Source organism: Ursus americanus, chromosome X (genome assembly GCF_024610735.1).
Source record: "Ursus americanus isolate L20-20 chromosome X, mUrsAme1.1.p, whole genome shotgun sequence".
Taxonomy (NCBI): Eukaryota; Metazoa; Chordata; class Mammalia; order Carnivora; family Ursidae; genus Ursus; species Ursus americanus.
The window spans coordinates 54,534,507-54,546,750 of NC_142164.1; positions in this window are offsets into that span (position 1 = coordinate 54,534,507).

The window sequence follows — 12,244 nt, forward strand, 5'->3', positions numbered from 1 at the left end:
CAAAAAGCAGATCAAAAAAATATCTTGGGCAAATGAAAATGAAAACAGCATACCAAAACTTATGGGATGCAGTTAAAATAATTTTGAGAGATAATTTTGTAGTGATAAATCCCTACATTGTGTGAAAAAGAAAACTTCAAATAAATAATGTTACCTTCCACCTCAAGAAACTAGAAAAAGAAGAACGAACTAAGCCCAAAGTCAGCAGAAGGAGAGGAATAATAAATATTGGAGCAGAAATAAATGAAACAGACACTGGAAAGACAATATAAAAGATCAAGGAAACTAAAAATTGGTTTTTCAAAAGATGAATAAAATTTACTAATCTTTAACAAGACTAATTACAGAAATATTCAAATTAATAAAATTACAAATGAAAGAGAAGACATTTCAACTTATATCACAGTAATACAAAAATCATAACAGACTACAATGAACAATTAGCCACCAACAAATTAGATAAGTTAGAAGACATGGAAAAATCCTAGAAACATACAACTTACCAAGAATGACTCAGGAAGTAGTAGAAAATCTGAAAAGACTATTAACAAGGAAGGAGAATCAGTAACCAAATTTCTTACAGGAGTGCACTTGTGATGAGCACCAGGTGTTGCATGGAAGTGTTGAATCACTATCTTCTACACATGAAACTAATATTACACTGTATGTTAACTAACAGGAAATTAAATAAAAGAAAAAATTCTAAGTATTAAAATGTCAATTGAAATATAAATTAATCAGGGGCGCCTGGGTGGTACAGCGGTTGGGCGTCTGCCTTCGGCTCAGGGCGTGATCCCAGCGTTATGGGATCGAGCCCCACATCAGGCTCCTCCGCTATGAGCCTGCTTCTTCCTCTCCCACTCCCCCTGCTTGTGTTCCCTCTCTCATTGGCTGTCTCTATCTCTGTCGAATAAATAAATAAATCTTAAAAAAAATAAATATAAATTAATCAAATATGGGATATTCGATCAGAAGGATCAAATACCAACCATGTCAAGGGACTTGAGACCAGTCTGCTTCATGTTGGATATATAGTTGACCCTTAAACAGACACAGGTGGGACACCGACTCCCTATATAGTCAAAAATCTATGTATAACTTTTGACTCCCCAAAACTTAACTTCTAAGACTACTGTTAACTAGAAGCCTCACTGATAACAAACATTTGACTAACACATATTTTTATGTTATGTGTATTCTATGCTCTATTCTTGCAGTAAAGTAAGCTATAGAACAGAAAATGTTATTAAGAAAATCATAAGGAGGAGAAAAAACATTTATATTACTATATGTATACTTATTGGAAAAAATATGCATGTAAGTGCACCCACAAAGTTCAAATATGTGTTGTTCAAGGGTCACATAATTTCAAAGTGTTTTATGGTTACTCACAGGCCCAGTACACTTTCTCTTTGCTTCTCAATTTTTGATCTGATTTGCATTGGAATGTTTCACTAAAGTTTATATCAAAAAAATCTCCTTAGAAATAAAAGCCTGAGACCAGATAGACTCACTGGTAAATTCTACTTAGCATATAAAGAAGAATTAATAACATTACTTCTTAAATTCTCCTAGAATACTGAAGACGAAGGAAAACTTCCAAACTCATTTTATAAGGCCAGCATTACCATGATACTGAAGTCAGAAAAGGACATGAAAAGAAAAGAAAAGATGGGGCGCCTGGGTGGCACAGCGGTTAAGCGTCTGCCTTCGGCTCAGGGCGTGATCCCGGCGTTACGGGATTGAGTCCCACGTCAGGCTCTTCTGCTATGAGCCTGCTTCTTCCTCTCCCACTCCCCCTGCTTGTGTTCCCTCTCTCGCTGGCTGTCTCTCTCTGGTGAATAAATAAATAAAATCTTAAAAAGAAAAGAAAAGAAAAGAAAAATTACAGATCAATATCCTTGATGAATACAGATGCAAAAATCTCAAAAAATCCTAGCAAACTAAATTCAAGAGTGCATGGAAAAAATCATATACCATGATCAAATGGGATGTATACCTGGGATGCAAGGAAGGTTCATTATGCAAATCAGTAAATGTGATACACCTCATATCAATAAATGCAAAAAAACCATTTGACAAAATACACACCGTTTGATGATAAAAATGCCCAACAAGTTAGGTTTAGAAGGAGTGTACCTCAATATAATGAAGGTGATATATGACAAGGCCACAGCTATCTTGATGCTCAATATTGAAATTTTAAAACCTTTTCTTCTAACATCAGGTACAAGACAAGGATGACCACTCTTACCACACCTATTTAACATAGTAATGCAAGTCTTAACCACAGTGAGGCATTACAGGGCATGAAAAAGAAATAAAAGCCATCCAGATTGGAAAGTAAGATGAAAAAATTATCTGTTTTCAGATGACATGGCTTTCTGACAGAAAAATCATAAAGACTCCACCAAAATAATGAATGAATTCAGCAAAGTTGTTGGATACAGATTCAACATATAAAAACCAGTGTGTTTACTTACACTAATAAAGGACTATTTGAAAAATAAGTAAGAAAGCAATCTCAGGAGTAGGAAGATGGTGGTAGAGTAGGAAGACCTTAGGTTTGCCTCATCCCATAAACACAACTAGATAACTATCAAATCATCCTAAATACCATGGAAATAGACCTAAAGACTGACAGAACAAACTGCACAGAGAGAAGAGGCCACTTCAAAGGAGGTAGGGAGTGTGGAGATGTAGTTTAGGGGAGACAAGGATCATGGCTGCTGTGGAGGAGAGGGAGCCATGTCATGGAGAAGGACAAGAGAGAGAGGAGCACATAGGGAAATGCAGAATAAAGTTTCCAAAAGCCATTGGCTTGAAAAACAAGAGGGGCTAAGATTTTGTGAGTTTTTGCAACCATTGGGGCTTAAAGCCTGGAGCTTTGAAAGTCAGTGGGGCTTGGCTGGCATAGAGCCTACAAAATGCTGCACTGCTCCTGGAGAGAAGGCAGGCAAAATCCTGGAGGCAGATAGCATGGAAACAATGATCTGAGGAAGGCCTGGGTCACAGAGTGGGGAGATTATCCACTCTTCTTGCAGCATGTCCATGAATTCATGGAGACACCTCTCCAGGAACAAAGGAGCTAGCTGTGCCATTTCCCATCTACACCCCTCAGCACAAACACAGAGGTACTTGTGGGAAACAGCACAGAGCCAACACTGGCTTCCTAACTTCCACACAACAAGCCCCACCCTACTATGCTGCAGTGAAAATGCCCATCTCAGTCAGGCTTTCCACAGCCCCAGCAAGGTGGGCTTCCTCTCCAAAAGACCACCAGAAACTACCCACACCATGTCTTCTGACCAGAAAGATTTGCAGGGCCCCAGTTCCAGTGGAGGTGGCAAAAGGTCTCATTTCACAAGCAGACCAGAGGACACATAGTTAAAACTCACCACTTTCAGGCCAGGGACCAAACACTGCCCACAGCAGGCAAGGAACCTCTGCAGTGACTGGCCTGAAGGATAGAGCACCCAGAACACAATAGCAGAACGCATGCAGCGCATACCAGAGACACAAGCTGAAACTCCAGGCCCTGGGCATTACATAACCACTTCTTCACAAGGTCATTACTTTCAGGAGCAAGAGACAAAACTGGCTTTCCTAACACACAGTAGAAGGCAGACACTTAGACAAAATGCCAAGATGGAGGAATTTATTTCAAATGAAAGAACAAAATAAGGTCATGGCCAGATAATTAACTGTAAGAGATATAAGTAACATGCCTGATGGAGAATTTAAAGCAACAATAATAAGGATACTCACTGGGCTTGAGAAAAAAGTAGAAGACATCAATGAGACCCCAACCACTGAGATAAAGGGGTTAAAAAATCAATCAAAGATGATGAGTGTAATAAATGAGATTGGAAACAATGTTGAGGCAATGAACAGCAGGCTTGATGCAATGAACAGCAGAGGAATGAATTAATGACCTACAAGACAAAGTAATGGAAAGTAATAAAGCTGAACAAAAGAAACAAAAGAATTATGCAAATTGAGAATACACTTAGGGGACTCAGTGACTCCATCACACGTAATATCATTCATATTATACAAGTCCCAGAAGAAGAAAATAAAGAAAAGGGGGCAGGAAATTTATTTGACAAAATAATAGCTGAAAACTTCCTTGATCTGGGAAAGGAAACAGACATCCAGATACAGGAAGCACAAAAAACACCCATCAAAATCAACATAGCAGGCCAACACCAAGACATGTTGTAATTAAATTTGCAAAATATATAGATAAAGAAACAAATCTTAAAGGCAGCAAGCCAGAAGAAGATTGTAACTTACAAGAGAAAACCCATAAGGCTAGCTGGAGATATCTCAACAGAAACCTGGCAAGCTAGAAGCAAATGGCACAATATCTTCAAAGTGCTAAATGGGAAAAATCTGTACCCAAGAATACCATATTCATCAAGGTTATAATTCAGAACAGAAGGAGAGATAGTTTCCCTGACAAACAAAAACTACAGGAGTTTGTGACTACTAACCCAGTCCTGTAAGAAATATTAAAAGGGACTCTTTGAGTAGGAAGGACAGACCAAAAGTGACAGCATAAAGATAGCACAGACAAAAGCAGTAAAAATTAATATTTCTGAAAAAAATCAGTTAAAAAACTCACAAAATAAAAGGATATAAAATATAACATGTACCTAAAAAGTGGGGAGGAGAAGAATACAGAATGAGATCAAACATCAATAACAATCAACTTAAGGCAGACTACTAAAAGCAGAAGTTATATACAAAGCTAATGGCAATCATATATCAAAAACCACTAATAAATTTGCAAATAATAATGAGAAACAAATCCAAATATATCACTAAAGAAAATCAGCAAAACATGAAACAGAAAGACAAGAAAGGATCAGAGAAAATCTCCAGAAACAACCACAAAACAAGTAATAAAATGGCAATAAATATGTATCAAACAACAATTACTTCGAATGTAAATGGAATAAACTACCCAATTAAAAGACATAGGCTGAAAGAAATTATTAAAAAAAAAACACCTATGTATGTGCTACACATAGGATGCTCATTTTAGACCTGAAGACATCTGTAGATTGAAAGTGGGGGGGGTGGACAAAACTTTATCATGCAAATGGTTGTCAAAAGGAAGTTGGAGTAGCAACACTTACATTAGACAAGGTATACTTGACAACAAAGCCTGTAACAAGGGACAAAGAAGGGAAGGATATAATCATAATGGAGATAATCTAACAAGAAGACATAACAATTGTAAATATTTATGCACCCAACAGGGAAGCACCCAAATATATAAAAATAATGATTAAAAACATAAGGGAATTCATCAATAACACAATAATAGTAGGGGACTTTACTTCAGCTACAATGATGGTTACATCATCTAGACAGAAAATAAACCAAGGAAACAATGCTTTGAATGACGCACTGGAACAGTTGGACTAACAGATGTATTCAGAATATTCCATCCTAAAACCACAGAATACACATTCCTTTCAAGTGGGTATGGGACATTCTTCAAGATACATAACATATTAGGTCACAAACAGGCCTCAACAAATACAAAAAGATTGAAGTCATACCATGCACCTTTTTCTGACCACAGCACAATGAAACTAGAAGTCAACCATAACAAAAAATCTAGAAAGACCACAAACACATGGACATTAAACAACAAATTAATAAACAATGAATGGGTCAACCAGGAAATCAAAGAAGAAATAAAATACATACATGGAAACAAATGAAAATGAAACATGATGGTCCAAAAATCTCTGGGATGAGGCAAAAGTGGTTCTCACAGGGAAGTTTATAGCATTAAAGGCCTACTGCAAGAAGCAAGAAAAATCTCAAATAAACAACCTAACCTTACACTTATAGGAGTTAAGAAAAGAACAAAAAAACAAAACCAAAATCCAGTAGAAGGAAGGAAATAATAAAGATTAGAGCAGAAATAAATGATATTGAAACAAAAACAACAACAAAAAAAATAGATCAATGAACCAGGAGCTGGTTCTTTGAAAAAAATCAATAAAAATGATAAGCCTTTAGCCAGACCTATCAAGAAAGAAAGAGAAAATACTCAATAAATAAAATCACAAATGAGAGAGGAGAAACAACAACCAGCACCACAGAAATAAAAACAATTATAAGAGAATATTATGAAAAACTACATGACAACAAATTGGAAAACCTGGAAGAAATGGATAAATTCCTACAGAAATATAAACTACCAAAACTGAAACAGGAAGAAATAAAAAATTTGAACAGACATATTAGTGGCAAAGAAAATTGAACCCATAATAAAAAAAAAAAAATCTCTGGTCCAGGGCCAGATGGCTTCACAGGGGAATTCTACTGAACATTTAAAGAGTAATACCTATTCTTCTCAAACTATTCCAAAAACAGAAATGGAAGGAAAACTTCCAAACTCATTCTATGATGCCAGCATTACCCTTATACTAAAATCAGATAGATACTAAGAGCAGAGAACTACAGGCCAATATCTCTGATGAGCACAGATACAAAAATCCTTGACAAAATACTAGCAATCCAAAACCAAGAATAAATTTAAAAAAACATTCACCATGATCAAGTGGGACTTATTCCTGGGCTGGAAGTGTGGTTCCATATTAGCACTGATTGAATAATCAATGTGATACACTACATTAATAAAAAAAATAGAATAAGCATCATATGATCTTTTTAATAGAGGCACAGAAATCATTTGACAATCATCCATTCATGACAAAAACCATCAACAAAGTAGGTTTAGAGGAAAAATACCTCAACATAATAAACGTAATATATGAAAATCCCTCCAATTAACATCATCCTCAATGGGGAAAATTTCCCATTTCCCAAAGGCTGGGAACAAGACAAGCATGTTCATTCTCACCAGTTTTATTCAACATGGTACTGGAAGTCCTAGCCACAGAAATTGGACAACAAAAAGAAATAAAAGGCATCTAAATTGGCAAAGAAAAAGTCAAACTTTAATTATTTGCAGATGACATGGTACTCTACATAAAAAACCCTAAAAGATTCCAACAAAAAACTGCTGAAACTGATAAATAAAGTCAGTAAAGCTGCAGGATACAAAATCAACATACAGAAATCTGTTGCATTTCTATACACCAATAATGAAGCAACAGAAAGAGAAATTAAGGAATCAGTTCCATTTACAATTTCACCAAAAATACTCAGTAGTAAACCACCAAAAAATGGAAAGACCTGTACTCTGAAAACTATGAAACACTGATGAAAGAACTTGAAGGTGACACAAAGAAATGGAAAGACATTCCATGCTTGTGGATTGGAAGAACAATTTTATTTATATTATATTATATTATATTATATTATATTATATTATATTATATTATATTATATTATATTATATGTTAGTCACCACACAGTACGTCATTAGTTTTTGGTGTAGTGTTCCATGATTCATTGTTTGCGTATAACACCCACTGTTCCATGCAATACGTGCCCTCCTTAATACCCATCACTGGGCTAGCCCATTCCCCCACCCCTCTCCCCTCTAAACCCCTCAGTTTGTTTCCCAGAGTCCATAGTCTCTCGTGGTTCATTCCCCCTTCTGTTTACCACCCCTCATTATTCCCTTCCTTCTCCTACCGATCTCCCTGCTATTCCTTATGTTCCACAAATGAGTGAAACCATATGATAATTGTCTTCTTTGCTTGACTTATTTCACTTAACATAATCTCCTCCAGTCCCATCCATGTTTATGCAAATGTTGGGTAATCTTTCTGATGGCTGAGTAATATTCCATTGTTATATGGACCACATCTTCTTTATCCATTCATCTGTTGAAGGGCATCTTGGCTCCTTCCACAGTTTGGCCATTGTGGACAATGCTGCTATGAACTTTGGGGTGCATATGGCCCTTCTCTTCACTACGTCTGGATCTTTGAGGTAAATACCCAGTAGTGCAATTGCTGGATCATATGGTAGCTCTATTTTTAACTTTTTGAGGAACCTCCACTGTTTTCCAAAGTGGCTATACCAACTTGCATTCCCAGCAACAGTGTAAGAGGGTTCCCTTTTCTCCACATCTTCTCCAACATTTGTTGTTTCTTGCCTTGTCAATTTTTGTCATTCTAACTGGTGTAAGGTGGCATCTCAATGTCGTTTTGATTTGAATTTCCTTGATGGCTCATGATGTTGAACATTTTTTCATGTGTCTGTTAGCCATTTGTATGTCTTCATTGGAAAAGTGTCTGTTCATATCTTCTGCCCATTTTTTGATTTGATTATTTGTTTCTTGGGTATTTTTTAAATGTCCATACTACATGGATCAATCCACACATTTGATGAAATCCCTATCAAAAAACCGATGGCATTTTTCAAAGAGGTAAAATAAACAATCCTAAATTTTTTATGAAACCACAAAAGACCCCAAATAACCAAAGCAATCTTGAAAAAGAAAAGCAAATGTGGAGATATCACAATTCCAGACTTCAAATTATATTACAAAGTTGTAGTGATCAAAACAGTATGGTACTGGCACCAAAATAGACACATGGATCATTAGAACAGACTAGAATACCCAGAAATGAACCCACAACTATATGGTAAATTAATCTTCAACAAATCAGGAAATAATATCCAATGTTGTCTCTTCAACAAATGGTGTTGGGAAAACTGGACAGCCACATTCAAAAGAATGAAACTGGACCACTTTTTTACACCATACGCAAAAATAAATTCAAAATGGATGAAATACCTTTATGTGAAAGCTGAAACCATAAAAATCATATAATAGAACACAGGCAGTTACCTCCTTTGACACTGGCCATAGTGACTTTTTTCCAGATATGTCTCCAGAGGCAAGGGAAAGAGAAGCAAAAACTATTTGTACTGCATCACAGTAAAAAGCTGGGAGAAGACATTTGCAAATGACATATCCAATAAAGTGTTATTATCCAAAACATATAAAGAAATTACAAAACTCAATGCTAAAAATGAAATAATCTGATTAAATAATGGGTGGAGAACTTGAACAGACATTTCTCCAAAGAAGACATACAGATGACCAACAGACTCATGAAAATATGTTTATCATCACTTATCATCAGGGAAATTAAAAAGAAAACTACAATGGAATATCACCTCACACCAGTTAGAATGGCTAAAATTGAGAATATAAGAAAAAGCAGGTGTTGGTGACGATGTGGAAAAGGAAGAACCCTCTTGCACTGTTGGTGGAATGTGACCTGTTACAGCCACTGTGGAAAACAGTATGGCTGTTTCTCAAAAAGTTAAAAATAGAAGTATCCTAGAATCTGTTAATCGTACTATTAGGCATTTACCCAATGAATACAAAAGTACTAATTCCAAAGGATACATGCACCTGGATATGTATAGCAGCATTATCTACTGCAGCCATATTATGGAAACAACCCAAGTGTCCATCCACTTATGAATGGATAAAGAAGATGTGGTATATATATATGATGGGATATTATTCAGCCACAAAAAATAATGAAATCTTGCCATTTGCAAAGGCATAGATGGAGATAGAGAGGATTATGCTAAACAAAGTAAGTCAGTCAGAGAGTGACAAACTTCATATGACTTCACTTGTATGTGGAATTTAAGAAACAAAACAAAGAAGCAAATGGAAAAGAAAAAGAGAGAGCAAACCAAGAAACAGACTCTTACCTATAGAGAACAAACTGATGGTTATCAGAAGGGCATTGGGGGGCGGGGATGGGTTAAATAGTTGATAGGGGTTAAGGAGTGTACTTATAATGAGCACAGGGTGATGTATGGAAGTGTTGAATCATTGTATTGTACATCCAAAACTAATATTACACTATATGTTAACTAACTAGAATTAAAATAAAAACATACGGGGAGGAGTTAAGACGGTAGAGTAGTAGGGGGACCCTATGCTTGCCTCATCCCTCGAACACAGCTAGAGAAATAGCAAATCATTCTGTACACCCAAGAAATCCATCTGAGGACCAAGAGAATGAATTGCATAACTAGATGGAGAAAAAAGGCAGCATTGTGGAAGGTAGGAGATGTGGAGACATGACTTGTTGGAGAAAAGAATCATGGGTGCTGTGGAGGGGTTGGAGCCCTGATCATGGAGAGAAGAGACAGAGAGAGAGAGACAGAGAGAGAGAGAGAGAGAGAGAGAGAAAGGGAAGAGAGAGAGAGACAGAAGTGCACAGGAGATTGCACAAGAAAAACACTTCCCCCAAACTATTGATTGAGAAAATGAGAGGGGCTGATTATCATGAGTTTTTACAAGCAGCAGAGCTCAAAGACTGAAGTTTTAGAAATCCGTGCCATGGTCAGTATGGAGTCTGACAGACATAGTGGTGCTCCTGTGGAGGAGGGCAGAGGCCCAGCAATGAACAGTATGGTCTGAAGATTCCATGGGTTGGACTGAGACAAACAGTTCCCCTCTTGGAGTGCATTGCACTGCCTCTCAAGGGACAAAAGGGCTAACAGGCACCATTTCACTGCCCTGCTCATTAGCATAGGGGCAGAAACACCTATTGAGGAAAGCTAACCTTAACACCAGCTTTTTCCTGCCCTTTACTACAAACTCTGAGCACCTGTGCATTCATGCAACTGGCCTTCTGGGACAAACTGGGACCAACCCCAGTGCAGCAAGACCCTACCCCAGAGGACAAGCACAGGTCTGCCCCATGTCCTTAAATTTGGAGTTCTGAAACTCAGCTGGTGTGCCTGAAATAAAACATGGGAGCACTGTGCTGCCAGGAGGCAGATGGCCCAGGCACAGACAGAGTGAAGGCAGGGATCTGAGGGATGCCTGGGAAACATGAGGGGAAATTGTTTGCTTCTCTGTGAGGGCTTCCTGGACAGTGGCAGTGTGAACTCCTCTCTTCAGGGACAAGAGAGTTGGGGTGATGTCTTTTTTAATCCCCCACCCATCAACATGGAAGGATTTCAGTGAGCAGTGCAGCACCCACACTGGAGAGGCTTGAGCCCCTTACAACAGCCTCCACCCCCCCACACACCATGATCTGCAAGTGATTTTTTACTAGGGCAAGTGTGCCTGACAGCAAGAACAGCAGAGGGGCCCTATCCCAGAAGACCAGCACAAACCCCCCGCACACACGATCTACTGACCATGGAGTGTTGCAAAACTTCCGCTTTAGTGGAAATAGGATATGGCCTCTTTTAACAAGTGGACCAAAGCACACCTAGTTAAAACTTGCCACACACTAGGAAAAGTCCAAACACTCCCCACTACAGATAAGGAGAAACTGCAGAGGACACACCTGATGGAAAGAACAGCCAAACACAGCAGCAGAGAGCACAAAGCATACATCAGAGACACTTCCTGAAGTGCCAGGCCCTAGACAGTATACGACCTCTTCTTAATAAAGCTATTACTCTCAAGAGCAGGAAACATAACAGGATTTCCTAAAACAGAGGAGATAGACAAAATGCCAAGATGGAAGAATTCATCCCAAAAGAAAGAACAAGAAAAGGTCATGGCCAGGGATCTAATCAAAACACATATAATATGACTGATCCAGAATTTAAAGCAACAATCATAAGGATACTAGTGTGACTTGAGAAAAGCATACACAACACCAGAGAGTACCTTACCACAGACATAAAAGGCCTAAAAAGTAGTCAGGCCAAAATAAAATGCTATAACCAAGATGCAAAACTGACTGTTTGTAATGAGCACAAGGAAGGAAGAAGCAGATGAATGAATAGATGATCTAGAAGATAAAATTGTGGAAAATAATGAAGCTGAAAAGAAGAGGGAAAGAAAAATAATGGATCATGAATGTAGACTTAGGGAACTCAGTGACTCCATCAAAAGTAATAACTAACATTCACATCATAGGAGTCCCAGAACAGGAAGAAAGGGGAAAAGGAGAAGAAAGTATATTTGAGGAAATCATAACTGAAAACTTCCCTAATCTGAGGAAAGAAACAGACATCCAAATCCAATATGCACAGAGAACTCCCATCAATATCATCAAAAGCAGGCTAATACCAAGATATAGTAGTAAAATTGGCAAAATACAAAGATAAGAAAAAAAATCTTAAAAGCAGCAAGGGAAAAGAAATCCCTAATATATAAGGGAAGACAAGTCAGGTTAGCAGCAGATCTCTCCACAGAAACTTGGCAGGCCAAAAGAAAGTGTAATGGTATATTCAATGTGCTTAGTGGCCTGCAGGATATATTAAAGGGAACTCTGAATGGGAAAGAATGACCAAAAGCAACAAA